The following is a 13,098-nucleotide window of genomic DNA, read 5'->3' on the forward strand; positions in this document are numbered from 1 at the left end:
AAAATCTTAAAAATGATTCTCGCAGAAGAGTTCGTTCTGTAACAGTTGATGAGCATAATTCTAATATTTACAAGAAATTTTACATTAGCAATAAACTCAGTGTTCTAAATTAGTAGAAGATATGAAGTGTGTGACATAAATAATTTTATTACTCTACACCTTACCTTTAGGAACAGGTCCTTAATTCTATAAGCCAGGCTAATCTATACCAACCGCCGTAACTGGAATTCAAAAAGAAATAGTAATAAACATTATTTCCTAAACAAATCGATAGTGTAACGCTTTTGTTTGATTAATATTATGCAAAGTTGTGGACAAACGACACGTTTTATATTGCAAGCAAAATATTTTGTAATTACATAATATCATATTTTGTTTAAGTGATCTATCCATGAGAATAAATATTATACAGCTCCAGCAAGTATCATGTTTGACTGTTCACTAACATAGCTGATAAAGAGTTTAATTTTTGCTTTGCATTGCTTTACGACGAAAGATTAAGTACCTACAATGTTTTCCTGTTATCACTAACCTTACGATAATGAGAGAGAGAGAGAGAGAGGAAGGAGAGAGAGAGAGAGAGAGAGAGAGAGAGAGAGAGAGAGAGTACTTCACGATTAAGTGAATTAATCAATAAACGAGGTGAAGAGTCCGGCAGATAAATCCTATTCATTAATCAAATTCTTGAGAGACAGGCAGAATCAAACATACAGAATCTCATACACAAAACAGACACGCACATAGACACACACTCCACACACCACACACACACACACACGAAACAATTGTCATCGTTTCTAGATGGGGCACTTGGGATCTTGAGAAATGCATCCATGGAAGAGGAACTGGTGTTTATGTCCCTTTTTTTTTTTTAGGTCGTCTTTCTTTTCTGCTGATCTCCATTTTCGCAGGAAACAGGCTCTCTTCTGATTCGTTCACCTACTCTGAAATTAAGTTGAAATTTTGTTCGAACAAGTGAGTTGGAATACAGGATTTCACTAGAATAACTGACAGATGCTCGAATGTTACAATTTAATAAACGAATTTCGAGTTACTGTACATCATACTATAAATAAGTACAAATTAAAAGTTATACTCCGCTGCATTTTGTGGCTGGTCGCTACTAATATTATTATTATTATTATTATTATTATTATTATTATTATTATTATTATTATTATTATTATTATTATTATTATCTTTCTCTCCGAACCACGTATTCTTTACCTGTCTATAGCTAAAAAAAAATTAAAATAAAAAAATGCCCTCTCTATCTCACTTTCTCAACAAAACTCGTCTGTTTTCTGAACAATCTTATATTAAAAAAAAAATTCTCCCTCTCTGTCAAGCGAAGCCATATTTGTCTATCTGTGTTTCAAAATGAAACGATCTCTCTCTCTCTCTCTCTCTCTCTTTCTTCTTGCTCTCTAACTCCCAAATGGAAAATTATGCCTTCTGCCTCTGTCTGTCTCTCTCAAAAAGGAATTATCTGATGCCCTCTCTCTCTCTCTCTCTCTCTCTTCTCTCTCTCTCTCTCTCTCTGTTTGAACAATTCATAAAATACTCATCGTTTAATTAACCTCTCTCTCTCTCTCTCTCTCTCTCTCTCTCTATCGTTTTCGAGCATTGTATAAGATACCATCGTTTAATTAACTCTCTCTCTCTCTCTCTCTCTGCGTCAAAGAGAAAGAGCTTAGCATTCCGAGCATCAAAAGAAGTCCGTGAATTCCTTCATAACAACAACCGCCGTTGACAGATGAGGCAGAAGAAGCATGCCAGGGGCATTCGCCCGGGCATCCGAGGCATGGCTGCACCTTAATGCCCCTTATCTCGGTCATCTAGTAGGTGCTGCTGCCGAGACATATTTGGCGCATGCGCCTCGGCACCCTCCATTTTTATATGGATTTTTGTATGGATTCTTTTATGTATGTTCGGCTTTTGTAAAAAAAAAATAGAGCGATTTATTGTTTTGTTTTGATTTATTATCATCAATAGTATTTCCAGAAAAGAAATATTGGTAATTACATTTTTTATTTTATTTTCGTTGATTATAATAATGAAGAATAACATTTCATTTGATTTTTTAAATTTCTTCACACATCAACTCAACATTAGATGACCTCTTAACTCTCCTACCTTTCTAATTTCCACTAACGGACATTTTCAGTATGCAGAAACGCCGTAGAAAGGTCAATATAATAATAATAATAATAATAATAATAATAATAATAATAATAATAATAATAATCAGGGATCAGGCCCTAAGAACCAGATATGTTCAAAGAACGATAGATGGAAATAACATCTCTCCCATATGTAGGAAGTGCAATACGAAAAATGAAACCATAAACCACATAGCAAGCGAATTTCCGGCACTTGCACAGAACCAGTACAAAATGAGGCATGATTCAGTGGCAAAAGCCCTCCACTGGAGCCTGTGCAAGAAACATCAGCTACCTTGCAGTAATAAGTGGTACGACCGTACGAGCACCAACCTGAAGGAGCGATAGAAAACGATCAGGCAAAGATCCTCTGGGACTATGGTATCACAACAGATAGGGTAATACGTGCAAATAGACCAGACGTGACGTTGATTGACAAATTCAAGAAGAAAGTATCACTCATTGAAGTCGCAATACCATGGGACACCAGAGTTGAAGAGAAAGAAAGGGAAAAAATGGATAAGTATCAAGACCTGAAAATAGAAATAAGAAGGATATGGGATATGCCATAGGAAATTGTACCCATAATCATAGGAATACTAGGCACGATCCCAAGATCCCTGAAAAGGAATATAGAAAAACTAGAGGCTGAAGTAGCTCCAGGACTCATGCAGAAGAGTGTGATCCTAGAAACGGCGCACATAGTAAGAAAGGCAATGGACTCCTAAGGAGGCAGGATGCAACCCGGAACCCCACACTATACGTAAATATAATCCAGTCGAATTGGAGGACTGTGATTGACAAAAAAAAAAAAAAATAATAGTTTCTCCAATAAATTTTAGGTGATCTGTAAGACATTACCTAGGAACAGGCTAACTTTCAGCATATCTAACTGCATGAGGTTATTGTTATTTGCCTTTCTCCACTCTTACTGCTACCCACTGGAGTCGTTTAGGCACCGAATACACAAATCACTACTTAGACCAACAGAGGCCCAATGGTATTTAACAAAACGTGCCTAAGGGGTTCTGTTTTGCCTAAATGAATTCTGGTCTCCTACTGGTGAAGCGAGTATCATAATTTGTGGCTAGATCTCATACACACAGAAATACAAGACATATAAGATATGTAAAAGGTACTGTTAAAAGTTGTTGGTGCAGTACTACAGCGAGTAACTAGAAAATCTGAAATTATCTTCATTATAAATTTTCCTTAATGTCAACCTTTAAATCTATTTTCTCTCTCTGTCTCCATGTACATATTACACTCATAAAAAACTAATTGTTGCCTGCTATTCGTCTTATTTACTTGAATCCCTTTTGTGATGTCCTCCTGCCATGTCCTGTTTCATAGAAACGAGATATTTACGGAAGACTTGAAAGTATGAAACTAATAAAACTCATAATAAAGCTCAAGTAATTTTAGAAATGCCTCTGCAAATGCCGAGGAGGAATCAGGCATTCACTTCGATGTCCTTAAATCTAACCAAAGCTTTCGCTGTCTGTACCCTATCCACCTGTAGAATTTAATTGGACTCCATTCATAATGGACTGAGAAATCTTCTGTCCAAGTACAGAAACATCTAAGAAAATGTCTCAAAAATGAATGGGATTTTCAAAGAATTCACTATAAATGTCTATTGAGCGACACTGATAATTAAGATTTTTGGAGGATTTCCGAGCAATAGATTTTCAAATCTACTGAAAAACCATCAATGGTCATTTATCAGAACAGACCAACCCAGTCGTTTATTTAATGTTCGCGTTATCGTAATAACAGAAAGAAGAAATAATATATACAAAAAATGAGAAGCAAAAGATTTTAAATGGAAAAATAAATCAAAATCATACGTAGACTCTGACGGAAGTTGAAGAAGGAAACCCAGTGAATATATTCATCAAATTTCACCTACATCCTGCCATTAGTTTTCCCATAATTCTGCTAACAGACAAACAGACACACAGACAAACAAGGCGGACGAAAGACTATTTCCTAGATCGCATGACGTCCCTCTATGATTTTCCCACGACCAAAGCATACTATTCCTTATTTTCTCCGTCCACCCCGAGGGTTAAGTTTATCAACAAACGTTGATGTAAGAACTTCAAATAGAGCATCTAATTATGTTTGGATTTCAGATCCAAGAGCAGGAACTCTTGAGAACTCTCGATTTTTCCTTCATTAGGAGGAAGGCGAACAGAAAGGAGAAGAGAAAAATAATTTTGAGATTCAGTCTGAGTACATCTTAAGCGATATTCTTGAAAAGAATAAAAAAAGGTAAATGTAAGATGCTTCTTTACATATCTTGAACTAAAACCCTCGGGAACTTAAACGAAGTCTTCTTAAAATATTGACTCGAATTTCAAACTAAGGCAAAAATATTCGAGTGCGAATCGTGACGAATGTGCGATTTACTTGTGGGCAGATTAAACTTTGATATTTTTTTATATTTACGGGACTTCATAAAGTATAAATAGTCATATGAAAATACTTTCGGTTGGGAGGAGTGAGTGATTTTCTAACAAAGAAGATGTATTGCTCGCTTATGAGAGTAGGACCTGTCATTTTTCTTTTGTATCTGCAAATTTTGTTTTATTTTCGTCAATACTCAATGAAGGTTTTTTGTAAAAGAAAAAAATTGTAAAAGAAACAAAAAATTAAGTAAAAAAAATGTAACATTTATATAAAATAAAACCGATTACTTAGTTTGCTGTACTTGGTGACTTTGGTTCATTAATTCCAATTTTAATTGGGATGAGGACAAACTACCTGTAAGTTTGATGGTTCCTCTTCAATGTTTGCAAAGGAAGCACGCAGAGGCATAAGGGTTGCAACCTCATTCCTATAAAGCGAATTACTTAAAAACAAAAATACTATCCATCGAGAGTCCCCCGGTCAAAGAGAAAACGGCCATTTGCTGAAAAAAGAACGAAGGCACAAATACGAGAAAGTTGAGAAAGCAAACATCCGCTTCTCACAACAAAGTGTTTACCCTTTTTATGAATGAATATTAAAGAGGCAATGACTTGGGCGAACCTGACGTATTTTTGGCAAATATTGATTTTCTGGGTGGGCTTCTGAAGGGCCGATTTCTTTCATCCCCAGTCTTTGCAAAAAAAAGACAAGTGTAAGATTATGCCTCTGTCTAGTCACCGTTTACGACCTATCTATCTATCTATCTATCTATCTATCTATCTATCTATCTATCTATCTATCTATCTATCTATTTACCTATCTATCTATCTATCTATATCTATATATATATATAATATATTATATATAGATATATATATATATATATATCTATATTATATATATAATATATATATCTATATATATACACATATATATATAAAGCAACCAACACACACGTGTTTCTAAGTATACATAGTACTTGAATTCGACATGCATGTATTCATCAGAGTCGAAATGAATTTTTAACTCTCTCTAAGAGTGATTGCATAGGTCACTGTCATCCTGATTCTAGCCAAATATTATATATTCAAAGCCAGGCTGTAGGGAAAGAACATTTATAAACAATTTCCTTTTGTTACAGTTATCTCTAAGGTAGAATGAAATAATTACTCATGAGTTATCTGTGACATATTTGAACATAAGCATGCACATACGCAAGATCTCACTTACACACACGCACACACAGACACACACACACACACACACACACACACACATATATATATATATATATATATATATATATATATATATATATATATATATGTGTGTGTGTGTGTGTGTGCGTGTGTGAGATTCTGTGTCCATGTATATTTTCAAATATGTCAAAGATAACCTATATATATATATATATATATATATATATATATATATATATATATATAATATATACAGTATATAATAGATCCATTAACACGTTGAGCTCACACCATGAGCGGTAATGTTTAATGGATCTATTATTTACTATATATATATATTATATATATATATATATATATATATATATATATATATATATATATATATAGCATATAATAGATCCATTAAACATTACCGCTCATGGTGTGTGCTCAACGTGGCCCCTTTAATAGGTCTGAACAGCTGTTATTGTCATGTTCTCGAACCAATGCCAGTCACTCTGAGGCCTTAAAAAAATTCTAGGTGCCACTGGCTATCATTTCCCCTTTAGGTGGAACCACCTTCTTCAAAGATAAAATAAACCAGGATGGGCAAAATGTTGTGGAAGTTTGTCTCTAGAGGGACAGTTTTCGAATCCTGCTCTTCCCATATGATGCATCCAAATCTGGGCCTTTTTCTTGCGTGCGATTTTGTGTGGGAGTTCAAAGCCTTGGCTTAGTAGTCTTCCAAAAAGATGACCTGGAGGCAACTGCAATATAGGGTATCTTCAGTCTGTCTTCCAGCAGAAGCTTCTCAGCCATATGAAGGATGACGTGGAGGCAGCTACAGTACAATTTATCTTCAGTCTGTTTTTCAGAAAAAGCTTCTCAAACATATAAAGGATAACCTGGAGGCAGCTACAGTACTTTCAGCAGAATCTTCTCAAACATATTAAGTTAACTCTCATGTTCTGGGGCTACTGATAAATAACCTGTATAATTCCTGTCATAGGATCCAGATTAGAGTCCTACAGAGAAAGATACTCTATGCTATATCTGCATGTGAGTGTGTTAGTGTGTGAAAGAGCGACAGCAACCAACAGGATCCTGGGTGTGCCAGCAGGTCACGTTCAGAGACGAGTAATGTGCCCAAGGTTAGTCTCCTTCTGTAAGTGATCTGCTTTATAGGGCATTGTTTTTCCAGACCAAATTCTTCTGGATATGTCCTTTATGGCCTCGGGTTTCCTCCGGACTGAATAAAAATCAGAGGAGCAGAGGCCAGTGGGAGTCCTGACGTGAATTCTTCCCTTTTTATAGTTTTATATAAAACTAAAACTTTTCTTTGTTTTATAATTTTCCTACTTTTGCTACTTCTTCTAGTGGTTTCGTTAACTTACGTTTGGTGTTGTCTTATTCTTATTTAATGAAATATTTCACGCTTTCTAAGTAGAGTTATATGATGATTTTGATAGTCGTCAAACCCCTTCGATATGAAATCAAAGATATAAATTCAATACACGTTTCCGGCAAAGCGTCATAAAAATCGAGGCCATACGCATTTCTGAGTAAGAGCCAACTGATATGATCAGAGTTTTTATATGTTCTACTCTCCAACAATAGTTCCAAACATTCCTCGGTGCACATATAAGCCGTACAAAAGGTTTAAACATTACTCAGATTGCATAGATTCCGTATTTAGCGGAATGGAATGCAGGAACGTTCGTGAGTGCAACCTCTAATCGAAGTGAATTTTCGGGGGGAAAAAAAATGGTCGCGTCTGACAGATTTAGAGCAGGACACGCAGGTATGTTACAATTTGAGACAAAAAGGAGACAACAATAGAAACCGCACCTACCTCTGTGAGGAGGTGACGTACTACTTGCCCAGATCTGAGGAAGGAAAGGAGAGCAAACAACGTTAGTAACATAGTAAAAGAGAACGGCCAGAGCATCTCCCATTTTCAGAGGCCACGCTGTAGGTCCGCTCTCCTCATTCTTCTTGAGCAGTTCCCGGGCTGAAATGAAATTAAGCAGACTTCATGAGTCAGTTCTTGCAATGAACATAATGACAAGCAGCAGTTGCTAACTGCTGGTTAATTAAGAAATGCTCGGGTTTAATGGGCGTTCTGAAGCGTCTTATTTTCTCATTTATCTGTCTGTCTATGTCTGATTGTAGGCTTCCTGGTAGGTTGCTCTGTCTGGTCTCAACATACCTGCCAAAAAAATTAACAACGGATTTCAATGAAAGTATTAGGAGGTGGGGCTATAAATCTGCGAAAATGGATTAGACTTTTGATCGCATTTTATATGATATATTTTTTGTTAATATCTAAAAAAAACAAATGGGAAAATTTTGACATAAAAATGATGCGTATGTTACGAAATCTGTTAGTCTGCGGGTTCACATTACTAACCGGATCGAGTGGATGAAAGTAGGTGCTCACTGGGTTGGTGGTGATAAGAATCTATTATTATTCACGAGATTATGTATTCAATAGTACTTACTCCTTTGTTTGTTCGTCCGCCTGTTCACAAGATACCTCAGAAAGTTATAAGGGGGGCGGGCGGGGGGGGGGGGGGCGCGTTGGCAATGGCGGCCAGGCGGGTATGGGCCAAAAGAAAGGTTGATTAGAATACGGAAACTTTTTTTTTTTTTTTTTTTTAACGACTCAGCACAATTTCTTTAATTTCCTTTGAAGACTAAGATGACATGAAAAATAAATTCAATTCTATGTGTGCAACGTGAAATTTCTTAACATGAACGATTGCATACGGATTCGGACAATGATAAATTTCCCTCGTCACTGCCAGAAGTGTGCAATCTTTTTGCTCTTCCTCTAATTTTGTATCGATACCTGCTCTCCTTGCTTTAATTTTGGAGGAGTGCATAAGAATAAAGCGTTATCACAGTCGTATTGGGTTTATCACTGAAGAACTGCATTTAATGGGTTGAACTTAGCTTCCATGAAAATCTTGGTCAATCATTAAAATAGCTATTATAACTACACTAGTCATCAGCTGGTCAGTTCTACTAGTATATCATTCAACGTTATGAAGTTATTATTCATCATCATCTTGTGAATGGATATTTTCTTTTCACAACCAAGTTCTCAAAAATACTGATTGAATGATTGAAGTCTAATTTCAGAGATTCATTTCTATTTATTTAACTATTTACTTATTTATCTATTTATTTATCTATTTATGCATTTATTTATCTATTTATTTTAGCAACTATTTTTTGTGTGTAAATTTTAACTGACTGGGAACATGAGGAAAGAACAATTTCCTTAGGTACATCAGATAATTAGTTTTTCCATTGGTTAAAAAAAAAAAGAAAAAAAGACGGGACTTGCTTCAAATTGATGTCCCAAGGGTGGATTTTTCTACATATAAAATAGGAAAGGATTCTATTACACAAACAAAATGTACCTCACGGGTCTTCGCAGTTGAATGGGTAGTTTGATAATGGAACTCAATTACAGCCGTATGGCGGTATGTTTGATTTCCTTTTCAATAAAATTAGGAATGTATCCTCGTAATTAAGCGGTACCAGCCTCATCACAACGGCTAGAGTACCGAGTTCGATCCTGGGCGAGAAGGATGTAAGTTAGGCCTATCATATATCTTTTAACTTAGGCAGTGAGTAATGTATTGGGCAGTCATCGAGTGTGGCGGGTCGCAGCCAATGCGGAGAAAGGCATGAGGCTGCCAACCTCATTCCAAATTACCTCCTGTGGAGGGGAAGGGTCAGTCCTCCAGGAGCCGCCTCTTTAGAGGAAAAAGGCCTAGAAACGAAAAGATGATAATACTGACAATCGCAGCCATGAAAAGATGGAAGAATGAGAGATCAGGGTGATAATGATTATGTTAATGGCAGCAAAATGATCATAACATTTTGTTGCCTTTATTTTTGAGAAACAATTTCGCCAAATTCATTCAATTTACTCTTTATGCAACATATAAGTTGATTATCTAATTTCAGAAACTTTTTACTATCTGTTTATTTACCCCATAACTCTTTCACGCTTTCAAAGTGGAATGAAATCATGTCGATATGCACGCCGTTTAGAATGATTTCCTTAATTGTTCCTTTGCCCTATAACATATAATGAACATTCCAACCGTAAATGGAATGAGCTTAATTCTGCTTCAGAAAGTGTTTCTGTCATCTCTCTTAATCATCATCGACATCAGTACTTTGTCCTGCCCTTCCTACACACACACACACACACACACACACACACACACACACACACACGCACACACAAACAAATACATAATCCTATATAGACAAACATTCTTACTACTCGCAATTCATTGCCACTTATAGAAAACACAAACACACACATACACACACACACACACACACAATTTTACTCGTATGTAAACAAATTCACTAGTCACAATTTAAATTTGAAGATTAACCAACTTTCTTGGACACTAGTACGTATACGCAAAAAACAATATATATATATATATATATATATATAATATATATATATATATATGTATATATATATATATATATATATATATATATATATATATATATATATATATATAGAGAGAGAGAGAGAGAGAGAGAGAGAGAGAGAGAGAGAGAGAGAGAACCGATCACAAGTCATATTTCCCTTAAATGTTGAGAACGTGAGCGCAGACACACAAAAAAATACCTAGTCAAATTTTCCTTGATACTTATTGAGTGAACACACATTCACACACACACACACACACACACATTCACTATCATTCTCAACACTGACGTGTTACTCGTTACCTATTGAGCACAAACACACACATACACACACATGAACAAACTGTGATGAAACAGACCGGACCTCAGGGCGGGATTCGTTGGAGCGAAACATACCCTCATTTTTTTTTTCTCAAGTCTTGTGTGTGTGCTCTGGTCTCCTTGGCATTGTGTGGTTAGCGAAATGATAGCCAAGAAGGGGATTTTTTTTTTCTTTTTTTTATTCTTTTTAGTTGGTTAATGATGATGTTGAAATTGTTAAAATAATCACAATAGCCTACATGGACATGGGACTCCAAGGTAATGTCCTTTAGGGAGGCTAGTACTTACTAACAGGATTGTATTCAGTTTTGCTTTCGATAAGGAAAGTTTAGATTGCCGAAATAATTAGAGAAGCTTCTTCAGAAAGAATATTATGCTTAGAAGCAATTAGAGAAGTATTAATTATCGAATTGGTAACCGATTTTACGTTTTGATGATTAAATAACGAAGCTAGTATAATCAAAGTTTGAATTGTACTGTACCTCCTTTTGGATAATTCTTCATACCTTTCTCTTTGTGGAATTTCATAAAATTATCAGATATTAAAAGAGAAATGTTACTCCGTCTTATCTTCTTTTTCACTGTCTTCACTCTTATCTATTACTGCACTTTTCCCTTTCATATAACTTTCCCTTATCATTCTCCAGTTTTATCTATAGAATCGTTTCATTTTTTACTTTACTTAGACGTCTGTCTTTGACATTAACATATCTTTATTACTTCTTTTTTTTTAAATATATCACTACAATCTCCTTTGTACCTCATCCACCTTCGTATTTTCTTTCTCATCATATATCTCCACCATCAGACGTTCTTGAGGAGAATATTTTAGAATCCTTTGTATCTTCCTTCGCCACAACTATACTCCCTCCCCTTACACCCAGACCCACCATAGGACACCCCCCTCCCTAAAACCCACCCCAACCCCTCCCCCAACCCCTCACAGAACCAAGATAGTGGCGCCCTGGGTCCGTTGAACTGCTCTGCAATATTGGAATGCAGTACATTGCGCTACGATTGCAGCCGATGCCCACATGCAACGCTGCACGAGATGGGTCAAAATGCCCACCGCTGCATTGTGCTCTTGCTAGAATGATACAGCAGATCCCTTTGAAGTTCTCGCTGTATTTTTCTTTGCTGGTTGTTTGACGCAAATTGCTCGTGAGAGGTTTTTTAAAGTTCGTTCAATTTGGAATTTTTCTGGGAAAGACGGTTATTTAAATCGGCACTTTTAATAGAGGGAGAAATGTGAAATGATATAAGTTCTTTTTAAAACTAATGGAAGCGAACGCAAGCAATGGCGCGTTAGACAATCGACTACAGTCTACTAGTCATTCCAAAATAACAACAAATTCAGGTGGATATTTGACTGGAATCAATTGAAAATACGAACATGAATAATCTAAAAGTTGAAAGGAAAAAAAATTAGATGGTGATGAAAACAGTGACAAGATCACCAGAATCCACAATAATATTAAAGGTAGTTTGATCTAAGAAAAAAAAACCCGACGAAAATTATAACCACATACCTTTCAATTACAATTCTTTTTCATGCCTTCGGTGACGTGAGATGTACTCATACGGTAAAATCAATATAATATTACCCATCAGATAGTAGAGTATAAGAGTTTATATAATCATGAAAGTCCCAGGACAGGATAAAGGAGCTGGACTGCTTTGATGTTAACACGCCTACACTGTGAAATGCCAACAAGCCTTACTGAAACTTCCACCAAACCTTGACACTACAGTCTGGAGCAAGTGGCAAACGGTCATACGAGGTCCCAACCAAGGGAACAGAATAGAAATAGCATAATCGTTGAGATATATCCTTGCAAATTTCATTTGACGTCTAAGCAACCTATGGAAAAATGATTTAGGAAAGACAGTAAGTTGTTGTTTTTGTTATAGAATAAAGTGATATCTAATTGTAAGAAAAGTCATTAACATTCACAAGAATTGGTAGACTGCAAAAGAGGAAAATAATGATAAGAAAGTCATGAAATAAAATGTTAATGAAAGATAGGAGGTTGTGAAAGAGTAAATATAAAGACTGCATAATACTGACATGCCCTCACAGATGAAAAAGTAATTACTGACTTGGACTATTATAGTACCGAAATATCTTGGGTATCCATAAAGATATTAAAACAATACTTATTTGAGCATAAGCAAAATGCAATGCACTAATTCAATGGATCTATTCGATATGGACCAGTTTCTTACTAGTAGCGAATCGGTTTCTGGTGTGCAACATACGATCGCCGTCGAGAGAAAAACAAAAACGTTGAATCCAACCAACCGTGACAACGTAGCTTACCGTTTTTGGCTCATGTTACCCGCTGAGAATCCGGTAGGCACATGCGATATTCTCATATTCACTGCATAGGCAAGGGGTAGCATATATATCTATGCATATATAAATGCTACCCGCACACACAGACACATACGTATATGTACATATATATGAATACATACGTACATATATATATTTAATATATATATATATATATATATATATATATATATATATATAAGCAGAGGAG

The sequence above is a fragment of the Macrobrachium nipponense genome, chromosome 4 (genome assembly GCF_015104395.2).
Source record: "Macrobrachium nipponense isolate FS-2020 chromosome 4, ASM1510439v2, whole genome shotgun sequence".
Classification (NCBI taxonomy): Eukaryota; Metazoa; Arthropoda; class Malacostraca; order Decapoda; family Palaemonidae; genus Macrobrachium; species Macrobrachium nipponense.